At 35.4% G+C, this 25,498-nt stretch overlaps 1 long non-coding RNA gene across 5 annotated transcripts in view; it reads right to left on the minus strand.

Annotated features, from left to right (window-relative positions):
• LOC113266165 (uncharacterized) overlaps window positions 1-25,498 on the minus strand; it is a 137,174-nt gene that overhangs the window by 72,514 nt on the left and 39,162 nt on the right. For 3 of the 5 annotated variants that reach the window (XR_008957177.1, XR_008957178.1, XR_008957179.1), the window contains exon 4: window positions 233-289. This is a non-coding gene — a long non-coding RNA (uncharacterized LOC113266165). Of the gene's footprint in view, window positions 1-232; window positions 290-17,027; window positions 24,937-25,498 lie in introns of those variants that run through there. The other 2 variants (XR_006411144.3, XR_007190105.2) reach the window with 1 other exon arrangement.

Consider the following 25,498-nt stretch of genomic DNA (forward strand, 5'->3'; position numbering starts at 1 on the left):
CCAAACTGAACCCCCCCCAGGTGGTCCCCTAATTCAATATGACTAGGATTCTTACAAAGAGGGGAAATTTGGGCGAGATAAGCACATAAAGAGAGCACTGTTGGTTTAAAACCTCAGAAGCTTCCCAGGTGAAATCTGAAACTGACCACAGCACACGGAGCTGAGCGTAGGGAGAGATCGAAGAAAGAGGCTTACTCTAAATTGGTAGGTGGCAGGGAACAATGGAACTTACCAGGGTTGTCTTGAGCAGCCACGAGATGAGTAGATCTCTACATCTTCCCACTAGAACCTTAAAAAAATTGATATGGAGGCTTTAATTGGGTTCAGTCACATATACCATTCAGATGGTCTCAACAACACATTGCTCTCTCAAGGCTGTGTGCTTAAAGAAAGCTCCCACTGTGGGAATGATGGGCAGGATATGCATTCAAAGGACAGGGGAGGGAGTGAGAAGCCTTTGATTGCCTAGGTCCAGCTTGTAGGTCAATGCTGAACATGTCTTCTCAATGATCTCCTTCAACAAACACCGTGTTCTCCCTGCTACAAGCTAAGGAGCTACCAGGATCTAGGGGAGACCTAGAGCAGAACCTTTCCTACTGCCTTCAGAGTGAACATAGCCCAAAGTACACAGCGATTGCAGATTTTGGGTCTCCAGAACTGTGAGACAGTTAATTTCTGTAAGTGAAGCTACAGTGTGTGGTACTTGTTATGGCCGCCTCTAGAAACTAACACAAGCAGTTCACAGCTGTTCACATGATCCCCAGGAGGAAATAGGTTCATCATTAGACTGCAGTGTTACTGTACAGTTTCTCTTGCATTTGGTCCTTTTAAAATCCGTTCATTTATGGAGTTGTTAGGCATGCAGCCTATTTTCCACCCCTTCACTGAGGTCGTTTCACATGAGTGTTTCAAATGATTAGATTGTTTTGTCAATTCTGCATTCTATCCTTGTATCATTCAACTTCCCAATTTTTTTTTAATTTGTATATAATGAGGTTCACATTTTGTGCTACAAGATTCTAAAGGGTTTGACAAATGTATGGTGTTATTTACTCAACATTACAGTATCATACAGAATACTTTCATTATCTGAAATAATCCTGTGTTTCACTCTTCAAACTACCCTGCCTATCCAATGGTATAATTCCTGACAAATACTGATCTGTTTATTGTCTCTATTTTTGCTTATCCGGAATGTCATATAATTGGAATCGTATATTAAGTATCTGGTTCATACTAGCTTTAACTAAACAATATGCACTAAAGATTTTTCCATGTATTTGTGGGGGGGGGGTGATAGCACATTTTTTATCACTAAATACTATTACATGATATGAATGTATAACAGGTTGGTAATTCAGTCACCTACTGAAGGACGTCTTTATTGTACCCAGTTTGGGGCAGTTTTGAATACAGCTGATTTAAACACTTGTATGCAGGTCCTTGTGTGGAAATAAGCTTTCAAATAACTTGGATAAAAACCTAGGAGTGCAATTGCTAGTTCATAAGACCATATTTAGCTTTGTAAGAAAGTTTGAGACTATCTTCCCTAGTGGCTGTACTATTCTGCATCCTCATAAGCAATGAATGAGTATTTTTGTTGCTCTACATTCTTGCCAGCAATTGGTATTGTTAGAATTGGGGATTTGAGCCATTCTAATATTTGTACAATGGTACCTTATTGTCTAAATTTGCAATTCTTCATGACAAACGATATTGAGCATCTTCTCATGTGCTTATTTTCCGCCTATTTTTTCCACTGAAGTGGAATTTAGGCTTTTTAAATCATTTTCTATACTGAAGTACTATTTAGACTTTTTAAATCATTTTTACTTGTTTTCTTATCGTTGAGTTTTAAGAGTTCTTTGCATATTTTAAATATTAGTACTTTATTCCTTTATCGGATATGTGTTTTGCAGATATTTACTTCCAGTCTATGGTTTGTTTTTTCATTCTCTTTATAGTATCACTTACAAAACAGAATTTCTTCTGTTCAACTTATAAATTTTACTTTCATGAGTAACAGATATATTATAAAAAATATATAAAGAATGCATATAACTAAATAGCAACAAACAAACAAAACAAAACAAGCAATTCTATTTTTAAAATGGCAGAAGATCTGAATAGATATTTTTCAGGGCACCTGGGTGGCTCAGCCGGCTAAGCATCTGCCTTTGGCTCAGGTCATAATGCCAAGGTCCTGAGATTGAGCCCCGAGTTGTGCTCCCTGCTCAGTAGGGAGCCTGCTTTCCCTTGGCCCCTCTCCCCGCGTGGGCTCTCTCTCTTTCTCAAACAGATAAATAAAATCTTTTAAAAAATAGATATTTTTCTAAAGAAGACATACAGATGGCTAAGAGACACAAGAAAAGGTGCTCAATATCACTGATCACCAGGGAAATGAAAATCAGAGCCACAATGAGATATCAACTTACATCTGTTATAATGGCTATCTTCAAAAAGACAAGCAATAACAAATGTTAGAAAACAGTATGGAGGCTTCTCAAAAAATTAAAAATAGAACTATCATATGTTCCAGCAATCCCACTTCTGGATATATATTCAAAAGAATTGAAATCAGGATCTCGAAGAGATATCCGCACTCTCATGTTCATTGAAGCATTGTTCACAATACCCAAGATAAGGGAACAACCCAAATGTTCACTGATAGATTAATGGATAAAGAACATGTTGCATATACATACAGTGGAATATTATTCAGCCTTATAAAAGGTTGATGTCATTTGTGATATCATGGATGGACCTGGAAGACATCATGCTAAGTGAAAAGAAGGACAATTACTGCATGATTCTACTTATATGCAGTATATAAAATGGTCAAACATACAGAAGCAGAAAATAGAATAGTGAGGGGGAAATGAGAATTTATTGTTCAATAAGTATAAAGTCACAATTATACAGGATGTGTAAATTCTAGAGATTTGCTGTATAGCATAGTACTTGTAGTTAACAATACAGTATTATATACTTAAAAACTAGTTAGGAGGTTATATCTCATATTAAGTGCTCTTACTACAAACAAAACAAGCAAACATACAAACAAGAAAACACAGGGACTCAAGAAAACTTTAAAAGATGGTGAATATGTTTATTTTAATTGTGGTGATGGTATCACAGGTGTATGCACATGTCCAAATTCATCAATTTATATAAATATGTGATGTTTTAAAATATTAATTATGCCTTAATAAAGCTGTTAACAAAAAGAAACACAAAGACATTTGCAATTCCTTAACAAAAAAGTCAAAAATCAGGTGAATTTAAGATGAGGAGATTATCCTACGCTATCTGGAGGTACCTAATGTTAATACAAGGGTCCTTATAAGTGTAAGAGGGAGACTGAAGTGGTAGTGTCAGAGTGATGCAGCTTGTGAATGAATTGACCAAAAATTGCTAGCTTTGAAAAAAGAAAAGGCCACGATCTAAGGATTCGGGCATTTACTACAAGCTGGATAAAGCAAGGAAATGAATTTCCCTCTAGCATCTTCAAAAGGAACACAGCTTGATGTTAGCCCAGCAAGACCCATTTGGGACTACTGACCTCCAGAACTCTAAGACAACATAAACACGGTTGACCTTTGAACATAGCAGGGGTTAGGGTGCTAACTCCACACAGAGTCAAAAAACTGCATATAACTGTGATTCACCAAAAACTAAACTACAGCCTACTGTTGACCAGAAGCCTTACTGATAATATAAACAGTCAATTAATACATATTTTCTCTGTTATAAGTGTTTATACTGTACTCTTACAATAAAGTAAGCTGGAGAAAATAAGATATTATTAAGTAAATCATAAGGAAGAGAAAACACATTTACAGTATTGTACTGTAAAAAGTCTGCATGTGAGTGGACCTGTGCAGTTCAAACCTATGTTGTTCAAAGGTCAACCGTACATTGCTTTAAGCCCCCCAGATTCTGGTAATTTGTTATAAAAGCAAGAGAAAACTAATACACAAAGTGTTCATCATCCAAATTTGTTCTTCAGTATTGTGCTGGCTACTCTAGGTATTTTCCTTTATTTTTTATTTTTTTTTATTTATTCGACAAAGAGAGAGACAGCCAGTGAGAGAGGGAACACAAGCAGGGGGAGTGGGAGAAGAAGAAGCAGGCTCCCAGCGGAGGAGCCTGATGTGGGGCTCGATCCCAGAAGGCCGGGATCACGCCCTGAGCCGAAGGCAGACGCTTAACTGCTGTGCCACCCAGGCGCCCCATAGGTATTTTCCTTTAATACATAAATGTTAGAAGTAGTTTGTTGATATTTATATCACTTGCTTGGAAATGGTATGGCTTGAATTGAGTCTATAGATCAAGTGGAGAAGGAGCCCTTGGCTGGTTCAATCAGTACAGCATGATACTTTCGATCTCAGAGTTTTGAGTTCAAGTCCCATATTGGGCATAGAGTTAACTTAAAAAAAAAAAAAAGACCTGGTATAGATCATATTGAGAAAAATTGCCATGTTAACTATATTGAGTTCTTTAATCCACACACATGGAATATCTCTCAATTTATTGAGATGCTCTTTTATTTCTTCATCAGTGTTTTCTAGTTTTTTTGCATATTGATCCTGCATATATTGTATTAGATGTATACCTATTTCATTTTCTTCATGCTCTCCAGTTTATTGACTTGGATATGGGTTGATAAACTAGTTGAAAACAAACTCAACTAGAAGTATATCTCAAAGTCTTTATATCTGAAGTAGTTTCTTGTATACACCATATAGGTGAGTCCGGTATGGTTATAGATTGACAATCTCTGCCATTTAATTGACATATTTAGGCCATTTATATTTAAATGTTTATTAATAGAGTCAGATTAATACTAACACATTTGTGTTTTCCATTAACTGTATTTCCTCTTTGTTTCTTCCTCCCATCTCTTCTTTATCCATCTTCTCTGGGTTTGAGTATTTTATATAATTCCATTTATCTAATTTTTTATCATATCAACTATACTTTAAAAGAATCTTTTAGTGTTTCACTAGAGTTTCCAATATACATTTTCAACTAGTCTAAGTCTACCTTCACATAATGCTAGAGTATTTCACATATAGTGCAGATGACTTGTAACAGAATATTCCCAGTTCCTCCCTCCCATTTTTTGACATTGCTACCATTCATTTCCCTTATCCATATCCTATAATCACCCAAAACATTGTTACTATTACCATTTTGAACAAATATTTATCTACTAGATCAATTAAGAATGAGAAAAATAAAAGATTTTACTTTACCTTCATATATTTCTTCTTTGACATTCTTCTTTTCCTTATGGAGAACCATGTTGTTGACCTATATCATTTCTTTCTCCCTGAAACATTTTTCTTGAACACCTCTTGCAGGAATGGTCTGTTTCCTGGAGTTTTTTGTTTATCTTAGTCTTTTTCCTTCTATTTTTGGATTATTTGACTGGATATATAATTCTATGTGTGGGGGGGGGATTTTTTCAACATTTTAAATAGTTCACTCAACTCTCTTGTTTGCATGGTTTCTGACTATAAGCCCACTATAATTCTCATACTTGTTTCTATATAAAGAACGTTTTTCATTTCTCTGGTTTCTTTTAAGATTTCCTCTTTGTCTATGGTTTTCTGCAGTTGAATATCATATGCAAACATTCAGATTTTTTGGTGTTTATTTTGCTAGATGTTCACTTTTGCTTTTCTTATTTTAAACATTTCTTCTGCTTCGTTGTCTCTTATTATTATTACATATATGTTATACCTTTTTAAAGTTATCACATATTTCTTGAATATTGTCTTCTGGGGCTTTTCTTTTTCTTTTCTTTTCTTTTCCTTTCTTTTCTTTCTTTCTTTCTTTTTGTTTGTTTGTTTGTTTGTTTGCATGTGAGTGTGGGAAGTTTCTATGGACCCATCCTCAAGCTCACTGCTTCTTTCCTTAGCTATGTCTAGTCTACTGATGAATCTATCAAAGGTATTCTTTTCTGTTAGTTTTTTATAAATGTAGCATGTTCTTTTGTGATCCCTTAGAATTTACATCTTTCTGCTTTCATACCCTTGATTTTTTCCTATTGCCTGCTTTTTACATTACAGCCGTTAACATACTAATCATTGCTATTTTACATTCCCTGTCTGGTGATTCCAACATCTGTATCATATCTCAGTCTAATTTTGTAGTTTGTTTTGTCTCTTCAGACTGTGTGTATTCTTTGCATGCCTTGCAATGCCTTTTTGGGGGATGCCTTATAATTTTGTTGTCGTTGTTGAAATAAAGACATAGATTGGGTAATGGGAAGTGAAATAAATAGACTATCAGTGCAAAAGTGTATATTTACTAGATAGGAGCTGAGCTGTGTTCAGTGTTTGATGTTTGGGGCCAGAACTTTTAAATGCTCGTAGTGTTTTTACTTTTTCTCCATTCTTGAATTTGTGCTTCCTGTGCACTCCTCCTCAGAGAAAGTCTGTGTCTTTCCATTCTTTGATCTATAACTCACTCTTATACTGATGCTCTGCTGACGTGGTGCTACAATGTGGGACAGATGAAGCTTTCTATAATTTTATAATTAAAGCTCAGTCTTCTAGTGGGCCTTGTCTCTTGGCTTTGACTTTCACTGGTATTTTTGTGGTGATATATTTCTCCTTAGGTGAGTCAGTAAGACTACAGGAGGTTGAAGTGGGTAGGAATTCCTTCCCGCAGGTGAGCTAGGGCTCTGGCAAACTACTTTCTTTCTGGAGAGTAGAACACATTATATAAATATAACACATTATATAGAACATATTTCCCTATGATTACTCTTTCCTTACCCCTGCCAGAGCCAAGAAGTTATCTTTGTCAGATCCTTACCATAAGAATATTAAAAGGTTTCTGAAAGTAAAGCCCATGAAAATGTGAAAGACCCTATAAGACTGTAGTCCGCAGAATTTCTAACTGTCATGCTAGTTCATACTTTCCCTCCAGAATTACGTCAAGATTACCATTTAAGTGTTCTTACTGGCTTGTTTGTTTGTTTCTCCAGGCAAGTGTATATTAACCGTGACTCTCCATATTCACTTGTGTGTCCAGATTTAGGACAATAGTTTATCCTGAAACCTCAATTCTCTAATGGGCCCATTAGATTTTCAGTTAGCAAGGATTGGAGTAATGACATGTTGGAGTTGAAACTGTCTCATTCCTCTTTCAGTTACACAAAAAGCTGCAACTTTCATACTGCTATTGAAAATTTTGTTCTTGTTTTGATAAGTTTAACTTCAGAACACCTTTTTTTTTTGAAATAGAAAAGAAAAATCCTGTAATATTTCCTATTACAGTTTAGAAAAAGTCTGGAAAAAATACCATCAATTTTAAGATAGTCTTATAGACTTCGCTTTACCCAACGTGGCTAAACGTTTATATTGCCTTTTATGCCAGTAAAAAGAACATTTGTTTTATGAAGGAATATATACTTTTCCCATAAGGGAAAGTAAACTTCATATAAACTCTATTTCCTAGATTTCTTCCCTTATGTGGCCAAGTCCTAGGTGATAATACGTTTTGCTCTGCTGACATCAAAATTCACTTGTATCAACCATTGATATTCTTTGAATCAGACCATACTACCAACACACCATATAGCCAATAGCCAATATCTCGATCCTTGCTTTCTTTGCCTATTTCAAAATTAACCAAGCTAAGGCAATATTTTGTTAGAAATGCTGTTCTTTGACTACCTAGTGCAATAAAATCATTAAATGAAGTTATAATTATCAACATTTGGGTATTATTATATTTTTCCGCTTTAAAACCTAGTTCAATGTGAAAACGAAAAATAAAAAATAAAAACCTAATTTATTTTCTGTTTCAGTCTTCCCAACTGCCTTTCTTTCCTCCACCTCAAAATAGGATTGTTTTCTTCAGCTGGTATCTTCTTTTCATTCATAGATGACTGTTGTGATTCTCCTTGAGCGATGACATTCCTTGAAAAGCTCACATCCGTCTCAGAGATTTCAGAAAGTACTGCTGGTGCGAGGGCCAGGCTCTCCACATGAAATCTCCCAGGCTCTACACGGAGATGTTGTGGGCTGAGCTTCCAGGAGTCATGATTACTTACAGAAAACAACATGAGGTTTTACCACATTTACACCATGCTCGCTTTTGGCTTTTCCATATTTTAATCATAGCTCATCACCACTGTGCTTGGGACAAACGACTCCTATACTGCGTGTTTAAGAACAGGTCAGTGGAAGGGGTCAGCCCCTCACTTGGACCCACTTTCTCATCTACACTCAGGAGCAAGAAATTTTTCTGAGGACTTAAACTATTCTGTTCAGACCATCAGGACGATCTATATTCTACTATTACTATAATGTTTCCTTGGTTTGAGTCTCAGGTGTTGCTTACTAGCAGGATAAGAAATCAAATACCTTTGCCGTGTCTGACACTGAGCTACCGCATGGTGGCTGCATATCCTCTTAAGAACAGTTCCCTTGTTTAGAATTATTCAGCCACTTCCTCTTCCTATAAGTGTTTCCAACCACTCAGTATAAGTCTTGTTTTTCCATGCAAGTGTTTGTGGATATTGCTTTGTAGGATAAAAGGAAAGGTCTAGATGATACCTAAGTTCCTTTCAAGATTAGATTTTATAATTAATACAAATGCCTTTGTGAGAATGTACTTATGGGAAATCTGCTCATAATCTTATATTTTATTCAATTTTCTTATAATTTACATTTCACATAAATTTGCCAAATAATTAGTGTCATAGATAGAATACACCATTTGTTGTTGTTGTTGTTGTTTTTTAAGATTTTATTTTATTTATTTATTTATTTTTATTTATTTGACAGAGAGACAGCCAGTGAGAGAGAGAAAACAGCAGGGGGAGAGAGAGGAAGAAGCAGGCTCCTAGCGGAGGAGCCTGATGTGGGGCTCGATCCCAGAACTCCGGGATCACGCCCTGAGCCAAAGGCAGATGCTTAAGGACTGCGCCACCGAGGCACCCCATGTTGTTGTTTTTGCTCACTTCTTTCACAGAGATATTGGGATATGAATAACTGCAATTCTTACCATACTTTATCTAAATAGCAATTTAGTAGGGGAACAAACAAGAAAGTTTTGGCCCATGTAAAATTAAATCCACACAATGACTTTTCTTTCTCTCTTTGCATGTTCAATTCTCACATAGGTTTAAAAGGTTGGGTTAAAAAAAAGTTTGGTTTTGGGCATCTCGCAAATTCAGTTTCCAGTACTTCCAAAGACCACAACAACTCTCTGACTTTATTCTTTATTGTTTCTTTTATCCATTTGTTCAGAAAGTAATTACTTAGACACTGAAGGGAAGACACAGTCTTCCCTCATGGAGGAGGTCAACAAGTAAATAATTGTAATTCAGTGTGTTCAGCACTCTGTTAGTAAACAACACAAAGGGCTAAGGGAGTGTCTAAGAAGGATACCTGTGTCTCCTTTGGGAGGTGTGGATTATCAGGAAAGGCTTCTTAGAGGTAAACTGAGCATAATCCTGAAGAATCAGTAGGAGTTGGCAAATAAACAAAGATTAAAAGGATATTCCAGCAAAATAACCAGTATGCACCAAGGCACAGAGGAGAAATAGAGTAAACTAGGGAAACAAATTCTTGCAACACAGAATTCTAAAAATGAACTAATGCGATAAGTGTAGGCAAAGGGTTTGGGGGGGAAGAAGAGCATAAGTGAGAGCAACAGTTAGAGCCTTCTCTTGCCTTCTTTCTCCTTACTTCCTGAAATCACAAATCTGAAGTCTCCCTTCCACAATGTTCTTGTTGTAATCTTGTTCCAGGGTTTCTTCATCTAGAGTAGTCTTAGTAAAACAGTTTGTATTTTTTTTAATAATATTTATTTTGCTATATTAGTCACCATACAGTACATCCCCAGTTCTTGATGCAAAGTTCCATGATTCATTACAACAGTTTGTATTTTTATTTCAAGTTCTTTTTATGTCATATTCAAAGTTTTTAATCTGGAAGTCTGATAAATTTTCAAGGGACTAAAATAGATGAAATTATCAATCTGAAAGGAGCAAGTGAGACTGGAGGTTGTATCCCATTATGGAAACAAAATGAGACCTAAAGCTCAACAGATTGCAGAAAACACCATCACACTTTTTTTTTTTTTTAACTAGCTCCGTGTAATATAAAACTGTGTGATCTTTCCTTAATTTCTTCTTTCTTTTCTACTCAAGCTGGTGAGAAAGTGGGAGAGCAAGAGAAAAGTTGGAAACTTAGAGTCCTAAATCTTGGGAAGTCCTATTAGGATGAAAATGATGGGGGGTGGGGGAGAGTGCCTGAGTGGCTCAGTTGGTTGGGCATCTGCCTTTGGCTCAGGTCATGATCCCGAAGTACCAGGATCAAGCCCTGCATTGGGCTTCCTGCTCAGGGGGGAGTCTGCTTCTCCTTCTGCCCTTCATCCTGTTCACTTTCACTCTCTCTCTCTCAAATTAATAAAATCTTCTAAAAATAAAAAAGTAAAATAAAATGAAAATGATAGTAATTTAAAATTTATAACAGGGGTGGCTGGGGGGCTCAGTCAGTTGAGCAACTGACTCTTGATCTCAGCTCAGGTCATGATCTCAGAGTTGTGAGACCGAGCCCCACATCAGGCTCTGTGCTTTGCAGGGAGTCTGCTGGAGATTCTCTCTCCCTCTCCCTCTGCCCTTCCCCCTGCTCACAGTCTCTCTCTCTCTTTCTCTCTCTCTCTCAAATAAATAAATAAATATTTTAAAAGTAGAATAAAATTTATAACATACAAAAAATCAAAGAAAATGTTGGCATTTAGCAACACTATTCAGATATCCCAAAACTGATAAACTTATTTCATATAGGGAGAAACCACATAAGGACAAATGCCAAAGCAAGATTTACTAACCTTGGCACTATTAACTATTTGGGCCATATAATCATTTGTTGTGGTAGCTGTCCTGTGCATTGTAGAATGTTTAGCAGCAACATTGGCCTCTACCCACTAGATGCCAGTCTCACCCCACCCTCAAGTCGTGGTAAACAAAAGTGACCCCAGAGATTGTCAAAAGTCCCCTGGGAGACAAAATCATCTCTGGTTGAGAACCGCTTTGCTAGATTCTAATAGACAAAGGTCTAAGAAGTCATTTTTCCTCTCAAAGATCATACCATTTTGTAGGGAAGAAAGATTTGCTAAAACCTTATTCTAGTTCACCTAATTAAAAGCAGGTTGTGATTAGTATTAAGAAGAGAAGTTTTGACACAATTTTATGCGAAAATACAGTAAATTCTGAGAAGAAGGAAGTAGGAAGCAATGTCAGTAAATATTCTACAGAATAAGTGATAGTTGTGCTTGCTTTGGCCACACAGATACTAGAGAAAGTGATGGGTTAGGAGGCTGGAAAGATATACTGAGTGTTTGTTTTGAAAGATATCAATGCTATGGTGAGAAATTGGGTGCTTTTTTCCATTGAGCATTAAAAGACTAATTAATATGTTAGAACCTATTGGCACGATCTTTGTGTTACGAACGTAATTTTTAAAACTTTATTTTAAAATATTTAGGAATAATATTATGAAACAATTGAGTTTATTATCTATTACTTACAGTAGTAACACTAGAAGGAAGCTTAGGTTTTGAAACTTCAAAGCCAATCCCAGGTTAGTGATGGTTTATCAAATTACAGGTATACAACTCCAATGAAATGGATAGCTTCATGAATGTTAGCCTTACAAGCAATCTATTTCAAAAACGTGGCTTCTACCTCTTTGTTTTGCTAATGAAAAAATGACCACTTTAAACAACAAAGGCTGAAAATTATATAAGATATTTATCACATGTTGTAACAAGTAAACCAAAATACAAATATACATCAAAATAAAGACTCTGATTGCATTAGACTATCTGCAAACATTTTGGGGTGATGAACACAGCCAATAGCTAGATTAGGATTGGCTTTTATCCATGAACAGAGTGGAGAGCCACTTGGATCCTCCCAGCAAGGACTCCAATTCTTAATTAGCATAGACAATATTTTGGCTGTGTACTCTTTGCTTGAATTTGGATAATATTTTGATAATCAAACAATCAGAAAGATTTTATTCAGCACTACTCTGTTATCAGTCTTTTTAAAAGCCAAGTAGAACATCTTTGTTAATGAAGAAGTATTATTCACAAGTGAGCCCCAAAAAGCTATACACACAGTATTCTGTTTTCTTAATATTGGCATATGAACAGGACAATGTACAGTTGGCCTTTGAACAAGATGGGTTTGAACTGTTTGGGTCTAATTATATGCAGATTTTTTTATAGCATTTATCGTATTTTTATAACTGTATAAGAATTTTCTCTTCCTTATGATTTTCTTTTCCCTAGCTTATTTTATTATAAGAATACAGTGTATAATACACATAGTATAGAAAATATGTGTTAGATGACATTATGTTATTGGTAAGGCTTCTAGTCAACAGTAGGCTATTAGTAGTTAAATTTTGGGGGTCACAAGTTCTTTGCAGGTTTTCAATTGCACAAAGAGTCAGAATCTCTAACCCCCAATTGTTCAAGAGTTAACTGTATATACTTAAATGAAAAAAAATTCAATAAATACAATCTTCATGTTTTTCATTTATGTTATTTATATCCCTGCTTTTAAAAATAACGTATTTGTTTTTCTTTTCTCTCTTCTGTTGTCTTTTGTTGTCACACAATTTTTGATATGTTCTCATGTATAGAAATACAAAATAATTAAATGTAGAACATGTCAGTTAGTAATAAATGGTATGAAGAAAAACAAAGGAGAGTTAAGATTGTAGGGCATACTACTGTGGGATGAGAAGAAGGAATCAAGATGAGCCAGGTCCTTACTGCCGCACAGAACTGAGGGGAGAAAAGAACCATCCATGTGAACGTATGGTGAAAGAGTGTTTTAGACAGAACTAACAAGTGCAAACCTAACAGTAATGTGTATAGTAGGTTTGAAGAAAAACAAGGAAGCCACCAGACGTTGTTTACTACTTTGCCCATAGTATCTCAAATATGCTGACCTCATTATAGGGGCTCACTAAATATTTGTTGAATCAGTTCAGCATTCCAGAGCTCAGGGAGTAAGGGAAAAGTTGTAGATGTGGCTCAGAGAAGTTCCAGAAAGGACTCATGGGCTATTCTAAAACAAAACAAAACAAAAAAATAAATAAAATAAACAAACAAAACAAAAAAACAACTATGGCTCTTAGTCTGCGAGAAATGGGAGGTCATTTGAAGATTTGGAAAATGGAAGTGACATTATCTGACATGTATTTTAATAGGATCCTCTGATGTGCTTTTAAAACAGGATAGAAGCAAGTAGAAAAATGATAGTATTTTAGGACAGAAGCAAGGAGAGAAATGGGCAGGAGCAAGGAGAGAAATGGTAGCATTTTAGACCAAGATGGTCATAGAGGGTGTTGTAGAAATGGTCAGATTCTGTATGTGCTTCAAAGATGTAAATTGTAGGATTTGTTAACAGATTCATGAGTATGATTTAAAAAAAAAAAAAAGAAGAGTCAAGGAGGACCCCAAGGTTGTCCCCTAAATATGTGTAAGAATATTCCAAGGCATCTGTGAGAATTATATTTATGAGATGAAGGCTGTGGGAAGAGCAGATGGGGAAGAGTTATGGAATAAGGAGTCTGTTTAGGAATATTGAGTTTGAAATGAATATTAGGCACCTGCATGAAGTTGAATGGACAAGTGGAAATGTGATGCTGAAGTTCAGGCTAGAGGTCTAGAGTTAGGAGCTCTTAGAATAAATGGCATTTAAAACCATGTGGTGAGATCTTCAAAAGAGTGAGGGTGTAAAGGAAGTGTTGGCAACTGAACTCTGGGGCATACCAAGATTCAGAAGACAGGGAATCCATAAATGAAACTGAGAAGGAATGCCAGTGAGGCGGGAAGAGAATGAAGAGAAAATCCTGTAGGATCATGTATTAAGGAGAAAGCAATGGAGTCAATACATCACTAAAATGAGAACTAATAGGTCAAGTAAAGTGAGCACTGAAAATTGACATGACAGTCATTGGTGATTTTGACAAAATCTGTTCTGCAGATTTGCAAAACTGGTGGAAACAAAAGCCTAATTAGATAAGGTTTAATGGAATAAGGGGTGCCTGGGTGCTTCAGTTGGTTAAGGTCTGCCTTCAGTTGGTTAAGGTCATGATCTGAGTCTTGGGGTTGAGCCCAGCATCAGGCTCCTTGCTCAGTGGGGAGTCTGCTTCTCCCTCTACTCTTCCCCCTGCTCATGCTCTCTCTCTCTCTAAAACAAATGAATAAAATCTTAAAAAAAAAAAAGAAGAAGGAGAGAAGAGTTATAAATAGCAAATGTAGACAAATATTTTAATAAATTTTGCTTGAAAGTAAACAGATTTAGTAGTATCTAGGGGTATATGTGTGCTAAAGGTTTTTGTTTGTTTGTTTTAAAAAGAATAATATTACATCATATTTGTATGATCACGAGAACGAGTCAGCGGAGTGGAAAACTGGATGATGCCAATTAGAGCAGGGATGCATCATTGCTAAAGCGTTGTACTTGAAAAGATGAGAGCCAGTGTGACCAAAAGCTGGTCTGAACCGTGAATGGGCAACTCATCCAAACAGAAGGGAAGGCAGAGAAAGAATATGGGTAGATTAGTAATGTGTATAAATCATTTCATTTCTTTCATTTTTTCAGCGAAACAGAAAATATCATATACAGGGATTAAAGGAGGAGGAAGGAGTGCTAGAGGATTAAAGAGAGGAGAAAGGAGGCAACAATAGTGGTCTCAGAGCGGGAGTACGAACACACCAGGAAATGTATTCAACTTGCTAGAGAGTGCCTAGAGCTCACGTAAGACTGTGCTCATTAATTTAAAGTGACATCAGTGGATGCAGTTATGTCTTTTTCCACAACCATGTTGCTACCTGGTGTGAACATGGAGAAGGTAGAGAGCTGGTGGAACCGGGATTGGGAGTGAGGATCTGTCACAAGCACACGGTATATGCGATATGATGTACATTCACACGGAAATAACTTCACACTGAGAAAATACTCATCCCCATGCACGTGCATGTAAAAAACAACGTGATCCTATTTATCTACTTAATCTCAAGAACAATAAATTAAATTAACTACTCTTGTTTTGGATATACAATCTCAATCATATTTAAAATATCCAGTTGACACTTGAACAACACAAGTTAGGAGCGCCAATCTACCATGCAGTCGAAAATCCTTGTACAACTTGATTTCCCAAAAACTTAACCACTAACAGCCTACTGTTGACCAGAAGATTTACCTATAACGTAAATTGTCTATTAACACATATTGTCTATGTTATATATATCATATATTGCATTCTTACAATAAATGAGAGAAAAGAAAATGTCAATAAGAAAATCATCAGAAAGAGAAAATACATGTACAGTACTGTAATGTAAAAAAAATAATAATCCACTTAAAAGTGGACCCACAGTGTTCAGACCCAGGTTGTTTAAGGATCAACATATCTCTTTCTAGACACTGATATTTAATTTATTGTACTTTTGGCACAGGTCAAATATCAACCCCCTCTGCCTCTCTCTCTACTCATCCGTCTTCTTCATCACCCACACGCAAGCACTGTAATTTATCTATGATAGTATAGTAAAGGGTGCCTAGACCCTGGTCAGTCATTGTCAAAACTGCAGCTCCAAAGTGAGCCTCAGGTCTTCACACCTGAAAACTACAGCTCCCTCTAGTGGAGGTAAGTTCTTTTTTTTCCCCTAGAGAGTGATGGAAAAACATACTCTTCTCTTTCATCGGTGGCATAGTCATTGTTCATACAGCTTTTAAAATATTGGGTTTCCTGTGCCAATAGCTATTTTGGCAAAAGGGACTGAAGGCAATATAAGACTAATCCTGAATATAAGACTAATCCTGAAAAAGAAAACAAACAAAAACAAATAAAAATGGATTTTTTCACAATTGGTTCTCATTGACTGGTAAAAAAGCAATTTCATGAAGTTTTTAACTGGTTCGTTTACAGTAATGTGTGCATGATAGGAATCTGGCAGAAACTCTTCTCATTTGGAACAATAATGTCTTAGAAAGAAAAACAGAACTTGTTTTTAAAAATATATTTTTGAAAGGACTTTTAATAGGAGGTTTTTCAAATATATTGGAGGCAATTCAGATGTTTGTGATGTAGAATGCTTCATTATTATTCTCATCACGATCATCAGTATAAAAATAAAGAAAACATTTAGCAATGAGCTGTGTGAAATTTAAAGTGATTAACATTGTTCAAGTTCATGCTTTTTAGTACCAAACATTTTTGAGAGTCTACCTATATTCACAGGTTTGACCATTTCGGGGAAAGAATTATTTTAAGAAAAAGGAGTTGAATAATCTCTAAAATAAAAGCTGCAACCCAATGGATCTCTAGAAGAAGGGGTAAAAATTAAATATATGAGTTCTCTCCCCTATTTAATCAAAATCCTTGTCAACTTGAAAACTTCGTATATTCTCTGAATATTTATTCTGTCTGCACTATGTTAATTATTGGGAACCTAACAGTATACCTCTCTGAGTCTCAACTATCTCATCTGTAAATGGGAATAGTAAACCTAGACTACTGATCTTAATAGATTGCTATTAAAAATAAATAAAGCTACATGTAAAAATAAGGCTACATACAAAAAATTTTGATGATAAGGACAATTTGTGAAATACCAATATTAATCTTTAGATCCTCTTGATTAGACACTCTATTTAGAATAAATTGGTTATGTAAAATTTTGGTGGAAATATTTGGAGAATATCTTTTTCTTTTTATCAGACAATGATTCCCTAAAGGAAAATTTACTAAACCCTCATTCTCTTGCCATTTCTGCTAATAAAAAATTATAAAATAAACCTTTAGGAGAAAAGTTATGTAGATTTGCTTCCAATGGGAAATAATTTCTGTGAAAGGAATGTTAAAGGTAAACAGGAAAACTTTAGAAACACTCAAAAATAGAATGGGCTTAAAAATAGAATTGGTTTTGCTAAATATCCTTTTTGTTTGTCTTTGTGTTTTTAGATGTTTATTTTTATTTTGGTTTATGTATTTTTTTAATCAGTGGGGGAGGAGAGCAGGTTTGTTAGTTCCTCCGTGTTTTTGCTAAGTAGTTGGCGTTATCATTGCCAGCCTGCGTTACCTATCCTTCGTCCTGATATTTTTAGAGAGTTTTGCCTTACTCTACTTTGTGTTGTTACTATATTAGTTTATTGATATTAGAAGATGAACTGAGTACATATATATATTTTTTCCCCATACAAAGTATATCAGAATGAAATACATGTGGTAATCATGGTCAAGAAATAGGGGTGGGAGGGGGAAATGAAACCAATGAAGGTCAAGAGGCTTAGTGATGGAATGCCAACAGAAAGGAAACAAGGTCAGGGATTAATTTTCAAGGGGATAAATGACCAGGTGGATTTCTGTAGACCAAAGGACCCAGAAGGTTAGATCTGTGGTCTGACCCCCACAGTAATGGTAACGATTATATTAGGGTTTATCATATTATATGATTATTGTTATATTATGGGATAAGTTAAAGATAGGAGACGGAGCATATCTGTAACCTCCAAAAGAAAACAGGTTTTTCAGTGTTAGTAGAAACAGTTTGCTTGTCTTGCACAATAGAGTGGTTTCGTTTTAAATAGAACACAAAGACACCAATGTCATGCATCATCTTGTAGGCAGGGAATATCGTATTATTCTTTTTTCAAATTCTGTCATAACATTCTAAAAGCTCATTAATATGATAGCTAACAACTACTGAGTACTTACAATAGGACAGGTAGTGTTCTGAATACCTTTAATCCATATAACAGCCTATGAGATAGTTATTACTTTTTTCCTGTCTTATAGATATGGAAACCCTAGCACAAAGAAGTTAAGTAACTTACGTAAGGCCCCCTAGCTAGGAAGTTTTGGAGTGGGCTTTCACACGTAGGCATTGTGATTCTAGAACCCATACGCTTCGGTAAAAGAAGAGCGAACATGGGAAGCATCCTTTGAAATCCATTATGTGTTTTCACCATGTGAAGGGGATCAAGAAATAAGAAATCAAAAGTTTTCCCAAGAAGCTTACAGTCCACTTGGGAAGTCATTAAAAAAAAAAATGGGAAGTCATAATTTTAATTGTCTATAATTTAAAGTGGAGGTTGGTTTATATAAACTAGAATAGCCTTTCGCTGTTGTTCGGAAGGACTTAAAGGCAATGAAATTCCATAAGATTTTTGGTATGTATCTATTCTTTATTTTACTTTTTTAGAAGATTTTATTTATTTGACAGAGAGAGAGGCAGCGAGAGAGGGAACACAAGCAGGGGGAGTGGGAGAGGGAGAAGCAGGCTCCCCACTGAGCAGGGAGCCCGATGCAGGACTCGATCCCAGAACCCTGGGATCATGACCTGAGCCGAAGGCAAACGCTGAACGACTGAGCCCAGGCGCCCCTGTATCTATTCTTTAATTGTTTCTACTAAATTGGGCTCCATTTGCTTTCTTCAAACAATAATATATTATGGATATTTTTCCAGAGTAGCAGGTACAAACCTACCAATTTTGTAGCTGTTGTCTTGCATTACAGTTTATTACACACCATAACTTATTAACCAGATTTCTATTAATGGGCCTTTAGCTTGTTTTAAATTTTTCATTTTCATAATTGATAAAAGCAAACTCTGATAAGTGTTTTTGAAAACATGTGTATAAATCCATACATATGTTTGTACAATTTTACAAGGATTTCTTCTAAGATTTCTAGGTATAGACTTGATCGGTCAAATGTTATACATATTTTAAATTGCGAAAAAATTGCCAAATTATTTTCTGAAAATGAATCAATTTTATAGTTCACTAGCAAGAAACTAAGTGCCAATATTCCTTGCCAAAACTAAATTTTCTTTTATCTCTAGCATTTCAGTTGTCCTAATCTGTAATAAGAAAAGTATCATATATAAGAACATATGCCTGAAATAAAGATCCTGCTTTTTTGTTAGAACTATTTAACTGACCTTGTTTAAAAAGGGGGGGAGGGGCATGAAGTGAAAAGTAAGTATCCTGAACTGAGTCTCAGAGTTAATCTCTGTTAATAGTTTTGAAACTCCTCATGTGACAAAGTGTTCTCCCATTTGCTTTCCTTTGTTTTTTTTTTTAAAGATTTATTTATTTATTTATTTGACAGAGATAGAGACAGCCAGCGAGAGAGGGAACACAAGCAGGGGGAGTGGGAGAGGAAGAAGCAGGCTCACAGCAGAGGAGCCTGATGTGGGGCTCGATCCCATAACGCCGGGATCACGCCCTGAGCCGAAGGCAGTCGCTTAACCGCTGTGCCACCCAGGCGCCCCTTGCTTTCCTTTTTTAAAAATAGACTTTATTTGGGGGCACCTGGGTGGCTTAGTTGGTTATGCATCCAACTCTTGATTTTAGCTCAGGTCACAATGTCAGGGTTGTGGGATCAAGCTCCACTTCTGGCTCTGCACTGGACATGGAGCCAGCTTAAGATTCTTTCTCTCCCTCTCCCTCTGCCCCTCTTCACTTTCTAAAAAATAAAATAAAATAAAATAATAAAATAAGATAAAACAGACTTTATTTTTAGAGCAATTTCAGGTTCACAGCAAAATTGAAAGGAAGATACAGAGATTTCCTGTATATCCTCTGCTCCAGACATGCATTGCCTCCTCCACTATCCACATTCCCCACCAAAGTGGTACATTTGTTAAAATTGAAGAACATACATTGACACATCATTATCACTCAGAGTCCATAGTTTACATTAGGGTTTACTCTTGGTGTTGTACATATTATGGATTTGGACAAATTTATAATGACAGGTACCCAGCACAATAGTATCATACAGAGTAGTTCCACAACCCTAAAAATCATATGTGCTCCACTTGTCTTAGTTACTATATCCTGGACATCTCTTTATATTATTAGTATGCTTTTTTAAACAGTTAAGTAGTAGTCCATCGAATAAATTTACAATATTTTATTAAACCCATTTCATACTGACAAATACTAAATTATTTTTCAGTTGTTTGCTATTATTTACAAAACCATAATAAATGTTCTTGTATATAACATCTTTGGGCACTCTTGTGAGTGTATCTGTAGGATAATGAAAGATTTTAAGGAAGGAGAAAGGAAGAATGAGTCAGTGACTATGAACATAGTCGTGCACAGAAATATATAACAATTAAACTGTACAAACTTAATGTTAAAAAGTAAATGACAGACAGGAAAGAGATAGGAAACTAACATTTGTTTGGTATATATCATGTACCTTACATGTAATCATATTTTTTCCTGTAAACGAGATTTTAAGTTAATAAACATCATCTCCACGTTTTAGAGAACTGACCTTAATTAAATTCATAAGAGAACAAGAGTATTCAAGTGCACTCATTCATATTGGGAGATGAGGCTGTCATTCAAACCAAAACACGTAACTATATAGCAACCCTGAGGCTAAGGGACTTGCCCCTGTGACCTGATGACTTTGTGGTGGTCATCAGGTGGTTTTGAACAGCCTGGCCAACCATAACTTGCCCTCTTTAGTATTATACTACCCTGCCCCCAAAAGGAAGAGTTGTCAAAAACCAGGTGGACTCTACTAGAAGGCCTAAAATGTTCTGTCTCAGAAAATTACTAAGACTAGGATACAAGCATTGGGAAAAATACAGACATCCAGGTATGATAACCTCAGGAGATTTTTCTTAGCCTAGTAGCAAGACTGACATGTTCTAGAATTCCAGAGAACTGGCCCTGCACATGGAGGTCAAGGGGACTGTGAAAATACAAATGTCACAATCGTTGAATATAGGTAAGGCTTCGAAAGTGCTATTCTGATCTGCAGAAAAATTGGCATTATAAAAAAAACTATATAAATGGAACAATAAGATAATGTAAGAGTGTTCAAGCAATATCTGTCATATTATGGACACTAAATATTCATTACATTTTTTTATTTTCAAAAGTTGTGTATATTTAATAACAAATTATGTTAGAAGTGTGTTTTGAATAGGTTTCATTAACTCACTGGTAACTTTATCATTTCTAAAATTCCCACATTAAATAATAACAAATAAAAACATGAAAATAATTTAACTATTGTGAAACCCACAAGGAGTTAGGAACTTTAAATGCTGCCTTGTTGAAGAAAACTAAACCAGACCAAACTAAAGTTACCTAATAATAAACGGATTTTTCTTAACATATGTAAGATCCTGAGGAAATATAGAATTTATTATAAAAATTGTTTGTTCAAACCAAGTTCTAAATTATTGTGCTTCAAGGGCTTCCCTATATGTTAGATATGCATTTTATTTAATGGAGCATACAACAATTAATAATTTCAAGTATGGCTGAATTCTGTTAATGGAGGAGAGGAAAGATAACATAATCCATCATAGCTGGTCTATTACAATAGAACACATTTTATACCACTGTGAACATAGAAACATGGCTTACGACCTAACATAGCCGATCATGATATCTGATACCAATCAAATATCAATTATATCTGAGTTTAACGAAATATTTATATATATTTAATGAAATATAATGTGTGACTATTCAATCTGACAACACAGTTCTCAATATGATGCCAGACTTTCTTGTTTTATGAATAAATTTATCATGTTTATCATAGCACATAAAATTGCTTTAAAGAAAAAGTAATCGCTGTGAAGAAATGTGCTCTCTAATGTATTTTAAGCACTTTTTCAGGCACACAAGAAGTAAGCACAGTTGAATGATGAGGCATTCGAAAGCAAGATGGTAAAATATAATGATCTTTATACACCAAACCAATTGTAGAAACTATCATTCAAGAATAAGATTCTCAAAGCTTATGGAGGAAAATTTATAATCTCAAGAGAAGCAAGAAATACCTTCTTGTCCTATAAAATAAACAGAAGGAAAGAGGAGTGTCTCTACAGAGTAGCTCTGCAATTATTCCTCTGGATCCAGAAGCAAAGATTTCTGTAAACTATAATCAGAAAATACTAAATTACTTATTTTAATTCAACCAAAATTAAGTGAACTACTGAGAAGCAGGCACTACATTTTGCAGTGGTTAAGCACACAGATGCCAGGGCTATCCCAGCTGGGTTCTGGCACTTAATCAGCAGTGTGTCTTTAGCAAATTCCTTGGAATTCACTTCCTTCATCTGCGCTTCAGTTCCCCCATTAGTAAACATGGGCTGATGCTAATAGTAATAAAGATTCCTTCAAAGCATCATGAGTCTTTTGAGTTAACATATGCAAGGCACCTAGAATAGTGTCTAGAACACAGCAGGTGCTACATAAAGATCAGCTGTCATTGTTAGTTTTTCTAAATAGAGAAAGATTTTTCTGCTCAAGAAACTCATAGTTCATTCCATGTTTAGACGAGTCTAGAGAGTACCAGGGAGAAGTATTATTTCAATGTGATAAGTATTAAAATGAAGGTGCCTTCAGAGTGCCTCATATCTTACAGTGAGAGGCATCATCAGGGATGGGATTTAATATTTGTATTTGTATTTCTAGGTTATAGCGTGTCAATATTAGCTTCACGATATTATAAACATCCTGGTAAATATCCTTGATTGAATTTCCATGAGAAGCCTGTGGTAGGATATGTTTAGCACCCTTTAGCATTTTCTTCAATTTGATGATGACTGAGTTTTCCTTTTGCAAGGTTTTGTCAAGTTTCATATAGAAAGCATGTAGAAGGTATGTACTAAGTGGCAGCCCAATGCTATCTGGCTAATTTAAAAGAGAATGGGAGAGTAATATCGTCTATGGCTTTCAAATGTTAAAACATTATTTAATCACTGCTGCTATCCATCTACAGCCCTTTCCTAATCTATATACTTACAGATCTATATACCTATATATACATTATTTAATCACTGCTGCTATCCATCTACAGCCCTTTCCTAATCTATAAAAGCTCAATACCTATAATACTTAAAGCAGGAGACAATATTCATAAGAGCCAAATAATCTAAATGACATTTTCCAAATTTTTAGTATTAAAGCCACAACTGTGCTTGGCACAATTAAATTAGCTCAAGACTTGCCAGACATTTGAACTTTATAGGACAGTTAGTTAGATACTTAGGAGAGGGTTGGCCTCTGCATAAGTACCTCTGCAAATGTTCTTTACTTTTCCTTAATAGAAAATATATTGTTGTTGTTAATTAAAATACACAAGGTATTGCTCGTTTTGTAGATGATAATGTGTAGTGTCATTCAGGATTCTTAGGAGACTAGGGTAGTTATAAGGTGTATTTGAAAATCTCAAATTAAAAATGGTAGAGTACAGGCGCTATTCTTGCAAAGGGTTCACTCTCCAAACCCTTTACAATCAAACATCAATTTTTAAAATATTCAATCATTTATATTTCCCATTAAACCGTAACATGATTTCTCTTGGTAATACAACAAATCCCAGTTCTGGTAATCAGGCTCTTACGACACTCAGCTAGCCTAGAGACTTGAGATTTATTAGTCCCTGGAGAAGGTATGTGTGCAGAACATAGCAAGATCTGCATTCCCATAAATCATGAAATTGTAGTTAAAACCAGAATCATGACCTAGAAACTCAATCAGCAAGGATCCAAACCATATCTTTTGACAAGTATAAGGGGGCGACCTTTTAAAAATTCTAGAAGAATCGTAATAGACTTGCTAGGAAATGACTCAAGTACAAAGACATGGAGCCCTACACTGAAGAAGCCACAAGAAATGAAAGCGGGTTGACCAAAATTGTAAAAGATGTCTACTGAAGATTGATTACTCAGATTGCTACAAAACAACTACTCGTGGGGCAATAAAGGGAAGAGGGGTAAACAGTAATTGAAAGAAAGCTCTAGAAGGAAAGATATCATTCTGCATTTCATTTTGCTTTAAATATAAACATCACCGAAGTGAAGAGTCCCTGAATTTTAAAGCTCTTAGAGATAGACTTATCTCATAATTAACCACTTCTAAACTTCTCAATGCATCACTTTTAAAAGAAACATTATAAGATAAAATATGTATCCAGAAATGGAATTTCAGGAACTGAATTATCTTTATTCTGCAATGAAAGTCATCTCACATAGTGTCAGAACCTGGCTTCAGAGACATCAGGTTTATCACCAATTTGTGTCTCCCACAAGAGCTGTGGAGAATGATAATGTTTTCAGAGGGAAACTCAAGGATAAATAGAAATTTTCTACTGGGAGTTGAAAAATCCTTTCCTCTTTATGGAATCTAAATCTGAACAAATCTAAACTTAATTGTGTTTGTATGTGCGTGTGTTGGTACACAATGTTAGATCTGAAATAATTATTGGTCTTGGTCTTTTTATATTGTCCAAAATATATTGTTTACATTAAGTATTTCTACTAACCCAAAGTTCATAGTTAATTTTACATAATTACATAAGCTTCTCTCTATATTCTTCTTAGTTGCAAGAAAGATGATATTGAAGAAAGATAACATTCTCGGGAGTCGAAACAGATATGTGTTCCTCCTTATTAATTTTCTGAATTTCATCTTTATTCATTATACATATATTATATGGAGCACTAACTAAATATGCCAAGCACTACAGCAAATGTTTTAGAGACTTTCTGTTATTTAATTTTCACAATAATCCTAAGAGATAGGTCCAATTCTATAGTCATTTTTCAAGCAGGGAAATTGAGATTATGTAATTTGCTTAAGAACACATCAGATACACAGTAACTGTTGGAGCCAGGGCTTGTATCAGGCAGGTTGATATCAGAGTCCACATGCTTAACCAATATGAAATTCTGCCTTCTTGGAAAATAAAAGAAAGTCCTTGAATACATAAATCCTCTGTATTCTAGAGTCCTGCAGCCTGAGTTCAAACCCCATTTTACCATATATTCAAGTGAATTCTTGACTCCCAAGAAGACCATCTTTCTTCGATATCATCTTTCTTCCAACTAAGAAGAATATAGAGAGAAGCATATGTAATTATGTATGTATGTTAATTTAATACTTACAATGGGTCTATAAACCAGGTATTTTACCACATTTTTTTAACAGATAGATAAATTAACTCTCAGAGAGGTTAAGTAAATAAATTACCCAAGGAAACACAGCTAATAAGTAGCATTAATTGTTCTGACTCTAAGTCTATTCTTTCTAATACATGGCACTGCCACTCATTTCATTCTTATTTGATCATCCCAACAACACTGTGAGATAAGCCCTTATTATCTACCTTTTTATAAACAATGGAACAGGTTAAACGACTTGCCTGAGATCACCTGGTCACGAAGTATTGGAACTAGGGTTCTAGGGCAGGTCTGTCTGACTCAGAAGTTCATTTTCTATAATTCATTGTCACTGAAACATTCTTGTAATCAAACTGCCCATTATTTTGATATTTTTGCAGACTAAGACTTTATTCATTTTAACCTTTGCTATATGATTCTGCTTGTAGATAAATGAATCTCAGACACAAGCTGGACTATTTTATAGCCGTCATTGTTTTCCTCATCC

Source organism: Ursus arctos, unplaced genomic scaffold (assembly GCF_023065955.2).
Source record: "Ursus arctos isolate Adak ecotype North America unplaced genomic scaffold, UrsArc2.0 scaffold_37, whole genome shotgun sequence".
In the NCBI taxonomy this organism is placed as follows: domain Eukaryota; kingdom Metazoa; phylum Chordata; class Mammalia; order Carnivora; family Ursidae; genus Ursus; species Ursus arctos.